The following is a 13,767-nucleotide window of genomic DNA, read 5'->3' on the forward strand; positions in this document are numbered from 1 at the left end:
ATTACGTCGGTTCACGCTTCTCCCCCTCCCCCGGATTGGGGGGTGTCGCAGGGGCGTCACCACCTCTTCGCCAGAAGACCCCTGCTAGAGTCTCCGAAGCGGTAGACGTACGTGCAGTACCATCTCCATTTGTTCCCCAGCAGCAAGAGGCACCGCAAGCAGCGTTCTTATCGGGACTTCAACAGTCCATTACGTCTCTGTTTGACGTTTTCAAGTCGCAAGGACTGAGAGAAGAAACACACAAGAAGGAATCCAAGGACGTCTAACAGACCCAGGAAGAGGATACGACCGGAGTTTGAACAGCGAGATGCTTGCAGTCAGCTAGACGCGGACTCGCTGCAAGTTGCAGCGCTCGTAGACGCTCCCTCGCAGCAAGCTGGACGCATGATGGGAAGCGTCAAGGATTGTGACGCTCCCTCGCAGCGTGCTGGACGCATGCATGACACACGAAAACAGGACGACGCCGGTGATTCCCCCGCTCGTTCGACTTCAGATAACATCAATCCGTTGGAAGAGATCTCGGAGGACGAGACGCAAGAAACTCTGCATGAAGCGGATCTCAAGAGATTACTTGGGGTTTGGCGGACTTGTATCCTACAGATTTCCAGGAGGCGGTACCTCGGAGCCCGCCCTCGCAGTTTTTGAAGGGTCGACCCCAGAAGTCTTCCTCCTTCAAGAAGACAGTTTTGGCCAGATCGGTTAAGAGGGCTTTTTCGACCTTAAACGAGTGGATTGTGAAGAAGAAGGAACAGGGTAGGACAACCTTTTCCTTCCCCCCTACGAGATTGGCTTCTCGATCTAGCGTGTGGTACGAGACTGGGGAGGCTCTCGGCTTGGGAGTTCCTGCCTCCTCCCAAGGGGACTTCTCCAGACTCGTAGACGCATCGCGTAGAACGGCCAGGATTAAGGCTAAAGTGATGTGGTCCACTTCGAAGATAGACCACTTGCTGAAAGGCGTCTTCAGGACTATTGAAGTCTTCAGCTTGATGGACTGGACTCTCGGAGCCCTCGCTGATGTGATGGACGACAAGAATGAGACGCAGATGCACCTTATTGCCTGTCTCGATAAAGCTGTGAGGGACGGGACGGTCGAACTCACAGCCCTTTTTACAGCAGGTATCATTAAGAAGAGGGCTATGCTATGTTTTTTCCTGTCGTCAGGAGTGACTCTTGCGCAGAAGTCAGAGCTTTTATATCCTCCTTTAACCAAACAGCTCTTCCCTTCAGAGCTAGTGAAGGACTTGTCGGCTGCTCTTGCGCAACAAGCGACGCAAGATTTAATTACTAGAAATGTGAGGAAAGTTCTTCCGACTAACTTTTTAGCCAGAAAGGAGAAGGAGGCTCCTCCTACGTGTCAGCCCTTTCGTGGGAGAGCCCTTTTGAGAGGAAGCCAGAGGACGGCTGCAGGAAGACAACCTCAAAAAAACACCAAACTGCAACCGAAAACCAAAAAATGAACTCGACAACCTCCAGACACAAGTGGGAGCCAGGTTATCCCACTACTGGTGAGAGTGGAGCCGAAGGGGAGCGGACGATTGGACAGTCGAAGTTCTGAAGGAAGGATACAAGATCCCCTTCCTAAGGAAGCCCCCTCTTCGTCAGAACCGTTAGAGTTGACAGCCACTTACTCGGTGAGCAAAGCAGCAGCTCTTCAAGAACAAGTCAACCAGATGCTGTCAAAAGCAGCAATAGAAGTAGTAGGGGACCCCTCTTCGGAGGGACTTTACAACAGACTATTTCTGGTACCCAAGAACTCGGGGGGTTGGAGACCCGTGCTGGACGTAAGTCCACTGAACAAGTTCGTGAGCAAAGTCAAGTTTGCTATGGAGACATCTGCTTCAGTCCTAGCAGGCACCAGACAAGGAGACTGGATGGTGTCGATAGACCTGCAGGACGCTTATTTTCACGTCCCAATTCACCCGAACTACAGGAAATATCTGAGGTTTGTTCATCAGGCAACAACTTTTCAGTTCAGAGCACTTTGTTTTGGACTAAACACGGCTCCTTACGTTTTCACTCGAGTGGTTTTGAACGTGGCCCTTTGGTTACATCTGGAAGGGGTACGAATATCTATGTACCTGGATGACTGGATAATCAGAGCCAAGTCGCAAGAAAAGTGTGTGGAGGATCTACAAGTAACAATGAAGGTAACGCAACAGCTGGGACTTTTAGTAAACCTAGCCAAATCACAGCTGATGCCTTCACAAGACATCATCTACCTGGGGATGAGGATTCAGTCAGTGGTTTTTCTGGCTTTTCCAGCCCCGAATTGTATTCTAGAATGCTTAAGAAAGGTGAAGCTCTTCCTAGGGAGATGGATCTGCTCGGCGAGGGAATGGATGAGTCTGCTGGGGACCCTCTCCTCGATCGAGCAATTCATCTCCCTGGGAAGACTACATCTACGTCCACTCCAGTTTCATCTGTCAAGATACTGGACAAGAGACCAAGACCTCGAGACATGGATTCCGATCCCTCGGGGAATCAGGAATCATTTGAGTTGGTGGGATGACCCCAACAAACTACAAGAAGGCTTCGAACTTCAACAGAAGAACCCCGACCTAGTATTCAGACGCATCGGACGTGGGATGGGGTGCAACACTGGGGAAGGATGAGATCTCGGGTCTATGGGAAGACCATCAGAAAAAATGGCACATAAATGTGAAGGAGCTGGTGGCCATTCATCTAGCGCTTTTACACTTCCAGGAGGAAGTCCAAAACAAGATAGTACAGGTCAACGCAGACAACACCACAGCGTTGCCCTACATCAGGAAACAAGGAGGCACTCGTTCGGATTCCCTTTACGAGGCAGCAAAAGATCTCCTGTTGTGGGCAAAAGAGAACAACATTACTCTGATAACTCGCTTCATAGAGGGAGAGAGGAACATCAGAGCGGATCTTCTCAGCAGAGGAAGACAGGTTCTCACGACAGAATGGACCCTACATCACGAGGTGTGCAGCAGGCTTTGGAATCTGTGGGAAGAACCGTCAATAGACCTCTTTGCGACACAGAGAACAAAGAGGTTACTTGTTTACTGCTCGCCAGTCCCAGACCAGGAAGCAGTGGCAGTGACGCCTTTCTCATTGTTTGGGAAGGACTAAACACGTACGCCTTCCCCCCATTCAAGATCCTAGACAGAGTCTTGAAGAAGTTCAGGGAGTCGACCAACGCCCGCATGATCCTGATAGCTCCGTTTTGGCCCATGAGACCCTGGATCACAGAAGTGATGGAGTGGCTGGTAGACACCCCCAGATCGTTACCTTGTCGGAGCGATCTACTCAGACAGCCACATAAACAGTAGAGAGATACCATCAAAATCTCCTCGCTCTCAATCTAACTGCCTTTCGACTATTGAAAAACTGGCAAGAGTGAAGGGCTTTTTGAGAGAAGCTGCAAGAGCAATCGCAAGAGCGAGGAGGACGTCCACGATCAAGTTGTACCAGTCTAAGTGGGATGTGTTCAGGGAATGGTGCAGAATTAGCAACATTTCCTCTTCCAGTACCTCTCTAATTCAACTGCAGATTTTCTGTGATATTTACGAAACCAACAGAAACTAGTAGTATCAACCATCAAGGGATACCGCAGTATGCTAGCATCCGTCTTCCGTCATAGAGATATTGATGTGTCGGGAAACAAGGATCTTTCGGACCTCATAAGGTCCTTTGAGACAGTTAAGATAAAGGACAATCCAACCCCCTCTTGGAATTTGGATGTTGTCCTGACGTTTCTAACCTCGAGCAGGTTCGAACCTCTCGAGAAGGCTTCGTGGAAGGACCTCACCAAGAAGACCCTATTCCTGGTTGCGTTGGCAACAGCCAAGAGGATAGGAGAGTTGCAAGCCTTTAGCAAGAATGTAGGCTTCAATGGGGAGAATGCAGTCTGCTTGCTGCAACTAGGTTTTCTCGCCAAGAATGAGAATCTTTCGCAGCCATGGCCTAGATCCTTTACCATACCAGGGTTATCTCATTTAGTAGGACAGGAAAAGGAGAGAGGCCTTCGTCCAGTGAGGGCCCTAAAATATTATCTGCAGAGAACCAAAAACTTAAGAGGACAGGCAGACAACCTCTAGTGCTCGGTTAAGAAGCCTTCGCTACCTTTGTCGAAGAACGCACTGGCGTTCTTTATCAAGGATATGATAAGGGAAGCTCACCAGAACTGTGATGAGAAAAGCTTCCCAATCCTCAAAGTCAAGGCGCACGAAATAAGAGCTGTGGCGACTTCGATGGCGTATAGACACAACAAGTCTATGAAAGCGATTTTGGAAGCGACATTCTGGCGAAGCAAGTCTATCTTTGCAGATTGTTACCTCAAAGAGGTACAGACCCAATATGAAGATTGTTGCTCCCTGAGTTCGTACGTTGCCTCCGGCGCCGTAGTTGGAGAAGGTACTGCTGCCTCTAACCTATAACCTTAATTATACCCTTGCTTTTTCTTGAACTTGATATCACAGGTTGTCTGTGAAGGTTGTTGCAACCTTCCACAGTCTGGGATGCAAGTCTAAGTTAGGTTTTATGGAGTGTGTTTTTAGTGTGTTAGTGGGTCACGTGGTCAGCTCATTGTCCATGGCTTTGCCAGGATAGCAAGAGTGGTGGTCTTGTCATGTTAAGGTCGAGGACCGTGTGACAGCTCCACAGAGACTTTCTACAGCCCCCTGGGTGTATCGCTGGGTCTCTCAAGGAATGCAGGCTAATGAGGCAGGAAAACTTTGAAGCCAGCTTCCTTATCAGGTAAGAACCAGATTATTGGTACAGCTAATTTGTAGCGATTAATAATTTTACGAATTCCCAACGGTGTTACGGTTCTCTAACCCACCACCAAAGGTGTCAATCAGCTATAGTATATATGTAAGTGTTTACATAATAAAAATATGGAATGTTAATCCATATATATAAAAGTCTAAAACTAAAGAGGTCAACCAGATTGCTTGCAGGAATGTGATCAGACTAGAGACGCTAAAGATGACGTATACAATAAGTATGTAAGCTAAGATAACATGCCGTCACCTGTAGTCATTCAATTGTTTATAAACATTAGTCCAAGCTCCCTGCTTGAGACAACTACCCCGACCTATTATTCAAACGGCCTACGTGATCTGTAGCGTGTCTCATTCGATTGTGTGTTCGTATGAAACTATGTCATCTGATAGTATGTTCATATGTTCGAACTACTTGTAACAGAGATGGTAGACAGGCAGAACAAAGTTAGCTATCGTCATTAGAAGACCTGTACCTCTTTACCTAAGCTTTATCATGTAGAGGAATAGGATTAGCCATCATCATTGGCAGAAGCGATCAAGCTATCGTCATAGAAGACTTGTACGATCATACCTGATCTTCATCATGTAAAACTTCAGAAGAATATACTATTTTTATACCTTGTGTTTTCTACAAGAACCTCACCGAACCATGAGTTTAACACATCGTCGTAAAGATAATACCGACTTCGTAAGTGATCTACAAAACCCCAGACACTCCATTGAAGATGGAAGTGCAATACCAACCGACTTAGCGTATAGATTATCGCTAGTCTAACATTACCTCATAGGGCGCCTTATCATACAAGGCACAAGCCCTAATATATATGTAACTACCAGGGAAGTTAGATATTTAAAAATAGTATTTTCATTTTAAAATAAGTTTTTAAATATACTTACCTGGTAGTTACATATATATAAAAGGTCCCTCCCTCCTCCCCTCTGAGAACAGGGGCATGGAATTTCTAAGGACAAATGGGAATGGTTCCAAGTATACCTGGATAGAGGCAGCACAGGTATGATCACCTGACCGTCTATCAGCGATAGCCGCGAATTTTGAATTTCTGCCGTGCGCGCGATGAATCGGCGGGATAAAGCTATATATATGTGGTTTTATCCTTACTACACTCCACAATGCTTATTTGATTGTAATTATACACATTTTGGTCTTAATTCACTCCAAATTGCACTTGAACCACGTTGTGGTAACACAGTTACGAGCTGCAGACGACTACACTGTTTATGAGGTGCAAAGCTTTATTCCCTTAATTGTTTACTTTACTCATTATTTAGTTTAACTTTACATTTTCATACAATCAACTTACCTGTCAGATATATACTAGCTAAGACTCCGTCGTCCCCGACAGAAATTCAAATTTTCGCAAGCCACTCGCTACAGGTAGGTCAGGTGATCTACCGGCCTGCCCTGGGTGGCAGGACTAGGAACCACCATCCCCGTTTTCTATCATATTTTCTCTGTCGCCGGTGGTATCAACATTGTTGTTATTACCTCCTGACTTGGATTCATTTTTCAACACTTTGATCAGCGTTTTCGACTTTTGGTGACGTATTTTGGATCGTGTTTTGGCATTCGCTACTGTGGACTGTTTTGGAATAACTCTTTTGGATTTTTCTCAGTATGTCTGATTCTAATGTGAGTGTGGAGAATGTGTGTGAATGTAGGCTGCAGGTGAGGATACCGAAAGCTTCGGTTGATCCTCACACTGTATGCCGTAAAATGTAGGGGGGTGCAGTGTTTCTGCTATTAACACTTGTAAGGAATGCGAGAGTTTGAATGCAGAAGAATGGAAGACTTTGACTTCTTATTTGAAGAAGTTAGAGAGGGATAGAGTTAGAAGGCTGAAAGGTGTGAATTCAAGGCCTATTGAGGCCTTTCAATAATAATTCTAACCCTACTACTGTAGATTCTCCCTATAAATCTCATTCTCGAGTGTCTTTTTTTCGATTCGGCATCGGAATCGCCAATCTGAAAGCGATGATTCGAGACATGAAGTCCAAGATGGCGGACTCGAAAGGTAAGGCTAGTGATAGTGAAAATTTTAGTGAAGTGAGCCCTATCAGTGTTGTGGAGGGGGCGTTTGATCGTCCCTGCGGCGCTCCCAGGCCTAGACCTCTTCCAAGCTCACATGCCCAGAGGAGAAGGAAAGTCGAAAGCCTTAAGGAGGTCGGAGGGAATCCCCAACGGTCAGACGTCCCTTCAGCTAGCTTTGCTTCATGGCAGCCAGCTCAAGGGCGCTATAGAAAAAGCGTCCTTCGCGAGTGTTTCTCGTCCTCTCCCTCTCCCTCACCTAACGAGGGTGGAAGGAGTCGAACTTATCGAGACCGCTGAAGCGTCATATGAAGCAAGACATTGATTCTAGCCCGGAGCGCTTCTCGGATGACGCCCCGTCGGCTATTAAGAAGGCGAAGGTGGCCGTCAACGTCACTGACGCTTACGAGGAAGTACCCCATCATGCTTCTTCCCCGAGTGATGACGAAAGCCGTCAGGCACTAGACGTAGGAGAAGCGTCAAGGAAGATCATTATGGCGGTGCAGGAACAAACTGTCATCTCTTGTTGGAGTTTTAGCGCCCCGTCGGAAGGACGTGACGCTTCCTATTAAGAAGTCTCGTCCTCTCGCACCTGCTCGGAAGTCGTCTTGTAGAAGTGAAGCGTCAAATCAAGAGGAGCTTAGACGTGACGCTCCGTCCAAGATTGTGACGCCGAGTAAGAAGCCCTTAGAAAGCGAAGCGTCTTCCAACGAAGCGTCATCTAAACGTCAACAAGAGACGTCATACATGACGCTCGGAGAGCGGGAAGCGTCATACATGACGTCTTCTAAAGCGCGAGAGAAACCGCAGGTTGTGACGCCTTCCAAGTCGATCAGAACGGGAAAAAGGAAAGACTTTCATTCCCTTAGCCCTCTCCGATCAGGAGTTTTGTCTCCCCCCAGAAGAGGAAAGTTCTGAAAGGAGAACAGAAACAGGATTATCACGAGTTCGAACGAACTCGGATGATGACGATCTTGGAAGAGAGGGCTTGTCCACTATAAGGTGTTGACTACCCTGCTTCTGGAGGAATACGGAGACGAGTTGACTCCGGCTGGCTGCTCCTCCTTCTCCGCGCTCGCTCTTTTCGAGTGCGAAGGTGAAGAAGACTTCGTCTTTTCTGAAGATGAAGCCCACCATCTCGATGAAGCGGTGGGCTTTACACGCCTTAGAACGCCTGGATGAAGTCGAAGGAAGACTTAACCAGGACAGTATTTTGCATGCCTCCAGCAAGGTTAGCTGGGAAAAGAGGCATATGGTACAAGACGGGGGAGGATATGGGTATCGCTCTCCCTTCTACTACAGAGGCAGACTTTTCGACGTTAGTTGACGCTTCAAGGCGTCCTAGTCTTAATTCTGCCCGCATTACTTGGAGTATTTCGGAACTAGATCATCTCCTCAGGGACTTTTCCATGTATTGGAAGTCTTCAACTTCTTGGATTGGTCCCTTGGGGTGATGTCCAAGAAAGCTCAGATTCGCAGGGAATCGAACCTGAAGCCCTGTTATGCATTTTGTCGTGCATCGACAAAGCAGTACAGATGGAATCTTTGGAAGTCTCTGCATTATTTGGAGCAGGTCTTTTGAAGAAAAGGACAGTGTAGGGCGCCTTCTTAACAAAGGCAGTCTCGCATGCGCAGAGGGCAGCTCTACTATATGCACCTCTTTCGAACTATTTGTTCCCTTCTAAGTTAGTGAAGGACGTGGCTCACTCTTTAACTGAGAAGGCGACGCAGGATCTTCTGACGCAGTCAGCTAGGAAGAAGAAACCTGCTTTAGTATCGGACAAGAAAGGACCTAGCACTTCTACGCAGCCCTTTCGAGGTGGTCCGATCTCCAGACCTCCCGCAAGAAGGAAGGCTCCAGAGAGAGAGGTAGGTCCGCCTTTCGTCCCTTTAAAAAGGGAAAATGAAACATTTCTCCTCCAAGCACCAGTAGGTGCCAGGCTCCTGCGACACTCCCCAAGCCTAGAACCTCTTCCAAGCTCACGAACGACAGAGGAGAAGGAAAGTCGAAAGCCCTTAAGGAGGTTGTGGGGAATCCCCACAGTCAGACGTTCCTTAAGCTAGCTCTGCTTCGTTGCAGGCGGCTCAAGGGCACTATAGAAAGCTGTCCTTCGCGAGTGTTTCTCGTCCTCTCCCTCTCCCTCACCTAAACGAGGGTGGAGGGAATCGAACTTGTCGAACAAACCGCTGAAGCGCCATATGACGCCTGACAGGGATTCTAGTCCGGAGAGTTTCTCAGATGACTCTCCGTCTTCTAGCAAGAAAGCGAAGGGGGCGTCAGCGTCACCTGAAGTGTACGCGGAAGTACCCTATCCTTTTTTCCCCACCGAGTGATGACGAAAGACGTCATGCACTGGACGTGGAGAAGCGTCAAGAGAATCATTATAGCAGTTCAAGAGCAACTGTCATCTCGAACGCAACGTCGGAAGGACGTGTCGCTTCCAATTAAGAAGTCTCGTCCTCTCTTACCTGTTCAACGACAAGCGTCATACAGACGGGAAACGGCTAAACGTCTTACAGAAGCGTCTAGTGCGAGAGAGAGAACAGGTGCTTACGAGAGTTTCGTAACGCCAGAGAGAAGTAAGACGTCTTTTAGAAGCGAAGCGTCATTGGAAACGGAGCATAGACATGACGCTCCGTCCAATATTATGACGCCAAGGAGGACGCCTTTGGAGAGCTGAGCATCTTCCAAGCGCGAAGCGTCATCGAGACGTCAGCAAAAGACGTCATCCATGACGCTTGGCAAACGGGAAGCGTCCATGTAAGCATGAAGAGTCTTAAATAAAATTCTAGAGAAGCCGAAGCTTATGACGCCTTCCAAGAATATTAGAGCGGGAAAGAGGAAGGATTATCATTCCCTTAGCCCCTCTCCTGTTAGGAGTTTGTTTCCGCAAGAAGAATGTTCGGAAAGGAGAGCGGAGACGCTTTTAGATCCCGAGTTAGAGGAAAACTCGGATAACGAATATAGTGGAAGAGAAGGTTTGTCTAACTAGAAGGGATTGACTAACCTTCTTCTTGAGGAGTACGGGGACGAGTTGACGCCCAACACCACCCCTCTTGCCTACATTCGGAAACAGGGAGGGACGCACTCCTCGTTTCCTTTACGAGCTCACGAGAGACCTATTACTTTGGACGTATCACAGTAACATCTCCTGATGACAAGGTTTCTTACAGGGAGAAAGGAATGTGAGGGCAGACAGGCTCAGCAGGAGGAAACCAGGTCCTTCATACAGAATGGACTTTACACGAGGAAGTGTGTCTCGATCTCTGGTCTCTGTGGGGAACTCCTCAGGTGGAGTTCTTCGCAACATTTATTTCAAAAAAGGCTCACAGTTGTTTTGCTCGTTCCGTGGAAGATCCCAGAAGCACTTATGGTAGATGCCTTCCTTCCTGCTAATTGGTCCTCGAGAGACGTTTATGCTTCTCCCCCATTCAAAATCCGGGGGTTAGTAATGAAAAGTTTGTGGCGTCAAAGGAGACGAGGATGACGTTAATAGCCACCTTTTGGCCGGCCCAGGAATGGTTCAAGGAGGTGGTAGAGTGAAGCGTAGACTTTCCAAGATCCCTACTCGGAAGGACGGATCTTCTCATACAACCATCAAACCTCTCCGCTCTCGCTCTGACTGCCTTTCGACTATCGAAAGACTTGTCAGAGCGAGAGGCTTTTCTCGCGAAGTAGCAAGCGCGATCGCGAGAGAACGCAGAACCTCCACTACGAAAGTATACCAGTCGAAGTGGAAGGTATTTAGAAGGAGGTGTAGATTCCAAGAAGTTGTCCTCCTCCACTACCTCTATAGCGGAAATTTGCGGATTTCCGGCTATTCCTGAGAGGAAAATCTCATCTAGCCGTATCCACAATGAGGGATATAGAAGTATGCTCTCGGCTGTATTCAGGAACAGAGGATTAGATCGGGCAAGATAATGAAGATCTCCACGATCTCATAAGGTCTTTTGAGACTTCAAAGTATAAGGAACCAGTACCTCCGAACTGGAACCTAGGACGTAGTTCTAAAGTATCTGTCATCGGAAAGATTCGAACCTCCTCATCGGGCATCGTTTAGAGACATTACCCGAAAATGCCTATTCCTATTATCTTTAGCTACGGCAAAGAGAATTGGGAATTGCATGCTCTGCAGGATGAAGTAGCATTCAAGGGAGACTCAGCGATTTGCTCGTTTCAGACCCTGTTTTAGCGGAAAACGAGAATCCTACGAATCCCTGGCCTAAGTCATTCGAAGTCAAAGGCATGTCAAGTCTCGTAGGCAGAGAAACAGAGAGGTCTCTCTGCCCTGTTAGAGCTCTGAAGTTCTACCTTCAGAGAAAGCATCGATGGGAGGCTCTAGACAAGGTCTTTGGTGCGCGGTAAAAGACCCCACAAGACTGATGTCCAAGAATGCGTCTGGCATTCGTGTAATAAGAAACGTCATTACAGACACTCATAAGGCCTGTCCTGACGAACAGTTACAACTGTTGAGAATAGAAGTCTCATGAAGTTAGAGCTATAGCGACGTCTCTCTTGTTTCTTAAGAATTATGTCGTTAAAAACATAATAGATACGACATTTTGGAGATGCAACTCAGTATTTGCATCTCATTACTTGAAAGACGGTGCGTGCGTGACATATGAGAAGTGTTTTTTTCTCTAGGTCCTTTCGTATCAGCGGATACGATTCTGGGTACGGGAGCAGACACCAATCCTTAAATGTTTATACTTTTCTTCTTTTTGGATATGGTCGAGTCTCTTCTAACAATAGAGGACTTAGGCTAGCACGGGCGCCGTCTATGTTGTTCAGTAAAATTCTTGTCATATCCAATTAGTTGAGTATAATTTTTGAAAATTATGTATGTGTGCGTAGTGATTTTTGAGTTACGATTGTTGTGACGAGTTCGGGGATAACTCTTAACAATCTGTAGTTCTAACGTATGGTTAGGATCAGGTGGTCGGGATTGTTGTGTGCTCCTTCATAAGGTGTATTGTCATATAAGTGGATCAGCACCCATTGACAAAGTCCTTTTAGGCTCTGCCGAGTAAGTGGGTAAGACCCCATCGGCAGACCCACAAGAACTCTTGGCCATAGATCATATATCTCGCTAAAGTTTCTTGAGGTGATGCAGACTACTGGGCAAACACCCACGAAGTCTACCACCTATCAGGTAGGAACCAAGGTTTTATTTATACCTACAACATATGTTGTTTACCTGTCTATTCCATATAGAAGCTGTCCTCTTACCCTCCACCGAAGGGTGCCAATCAGCTATGTATATATCTGACAGGTAAGTTTGATTGTAATGAAAATGATATTGTTATGTTACAATAAAGTTTCATACATACTTACCTGGCAGATATATACAATTAAAGGCCCACCCAGCCTCCCCGCAGGAGACAGGTGGAAAGAGAGAAAAATATGATAGAAAACGGGGATGGTTTCCTAGTCCTGCCACCCAGGGCAGGCCGGTAGATCACCTGACCTACCTGTAGCGAGTGGCGCGAAATTTTGAATTTCTGTCGGGGACGACGGAGTCTTAGCTATGTATATATCTGCCAGGTAAGTATGTATGAAACTTTATTGTAACATAACAATCATCATTTTTACTTGAAAATGTTTATTTAATTCATGCCTATTATCCCTTTTTTGCAACCAAATTAACCCCGAAAAATTACAAATATTTCTGATGTACTTACGAGCAGACAACGCGATGAAAAAAATGACTCGTTGCCAATCTAGTGAAGCTTCACACATACGCCAATGCATTTACAAACTGTTTCTATGAATTCTAGTTGTCATAGTAATGCAGTAATGATAAAATTGCTGTAATATGTATATATATACTACAAATAGATACGCTAATTTCACTTATTTTCCTGGTTTTTTGTAAGGCTTATACCCAGTTTGGAGGGTAAACACATACCAATTGACAACACTGATAAACAATTGAAGAGTGCAAAGAATGCCCTAGTTCCCTTGGATAAGTAGTGGTTGGAAGTCGTGTTTACGATTGTGGGTACAAGTGGTGTGCGGATTTAGCACAGGAAATGGGAAGTTTGTTGACACAAGTGACTCCGCAAACATCGAGATGGCGTCAATCTTCTAAACATTTTGAATTGTAAGTAAAAATTTCGAAAGCATCAGGGGGGTAGTGTGCACTGCGTTGGCCCCCCTTTTCATTACCCTCTGTTTAAATCTTAAAATATAGCCTTAATTTCAAACTTTGGAGAAAATACTTACTTCGAAAGGAGAGTAGAGGTCTTGAGCTCCTGCTATCACCACCAACAACTCATGACTGATGACCATCTCCGGTGTCAGGACGTGTTAAAGTACTTTTTCGGAGGGTGGCCACAAATGTGGTAGTCAGTGAGTTGGCCAGTCCAATCGGTTGTTTACCCTACTCCGAGAGGAGTATAGAGGTCACATTATGCTGCCTGGATGGGCCACAATTCTTGACTGATGCTTGTAGCAGCAATTTCAAGTACATTTTAGGGAAGGTGGCCATGTTCTGGGAGAGGTGGCCACTACAGCGCCGCTCTATTATAGTATACCCTACTATTTTATGTGCTGAATGGGTGTTATGCTTAGCCTAGCACCAACCCCTTCAGGATGAATGTAAAATCATAAACAGAATATGGTAAATACCCTAAACATGAACAAAAGTTATAAAACTAAACAAAGACAAGAACGAAAGGTGATAAATATTTTGGTCATAGACTGGCGAGAGTCAGGCTGCGGTAGTAGTCTCTTCAGTTCGACCTGGCATTTACTAAATTGAAAGACTAGTAGGTAATTTTAACTTCAATACCAGTTCTTTCAGCTTACATTTTATGTAGGGCATGTTGCCTTGCGTAAGTTTAATGATCTTTTAAGTACTAATGCATATTGACAAGAAATTATGATTATGCATGAGATGGGGTTATAGGATACAGTTCATGCCCCATTCTTAGCATAGATGTAGACCTTATAATGAACTTAAA

The 13,767-nt window shown here is 46.2% G+C and overlaps 1 protein-coding gene across 1 annotated transcript in view; it reads left to right on the plus strand.

Moving 5' to 3' along the window:
* LOC135214371 (MAP/microtubule affinity-regulating kinase 3-like) overlaps positions 1-13,767 on the plus strand; it is a 94,956-nt gene that overhangs the window by 46,561 nt on the left and 34,628 nt on the right. The gene's annotated exons all lie outside the window — the stretch shown is intronic.

The sequence above is a fragment of the Macrobrachium nipponense genome, chromosome 45 (assembly GCF_015104395.2).
Source record: "Macrobrachium nipponense isolate FS-2020 chromosome 45, ASM1510439v2, whole genome shotgun sequence".
In the NCBI taxonomy this organism is placed as follows: Eukaryota; Metazoa; Arthropoda; class Malacostraca; order Decapoda; family Palaemonidae; genus Macrobrachium; species Macrobrachium nipponense.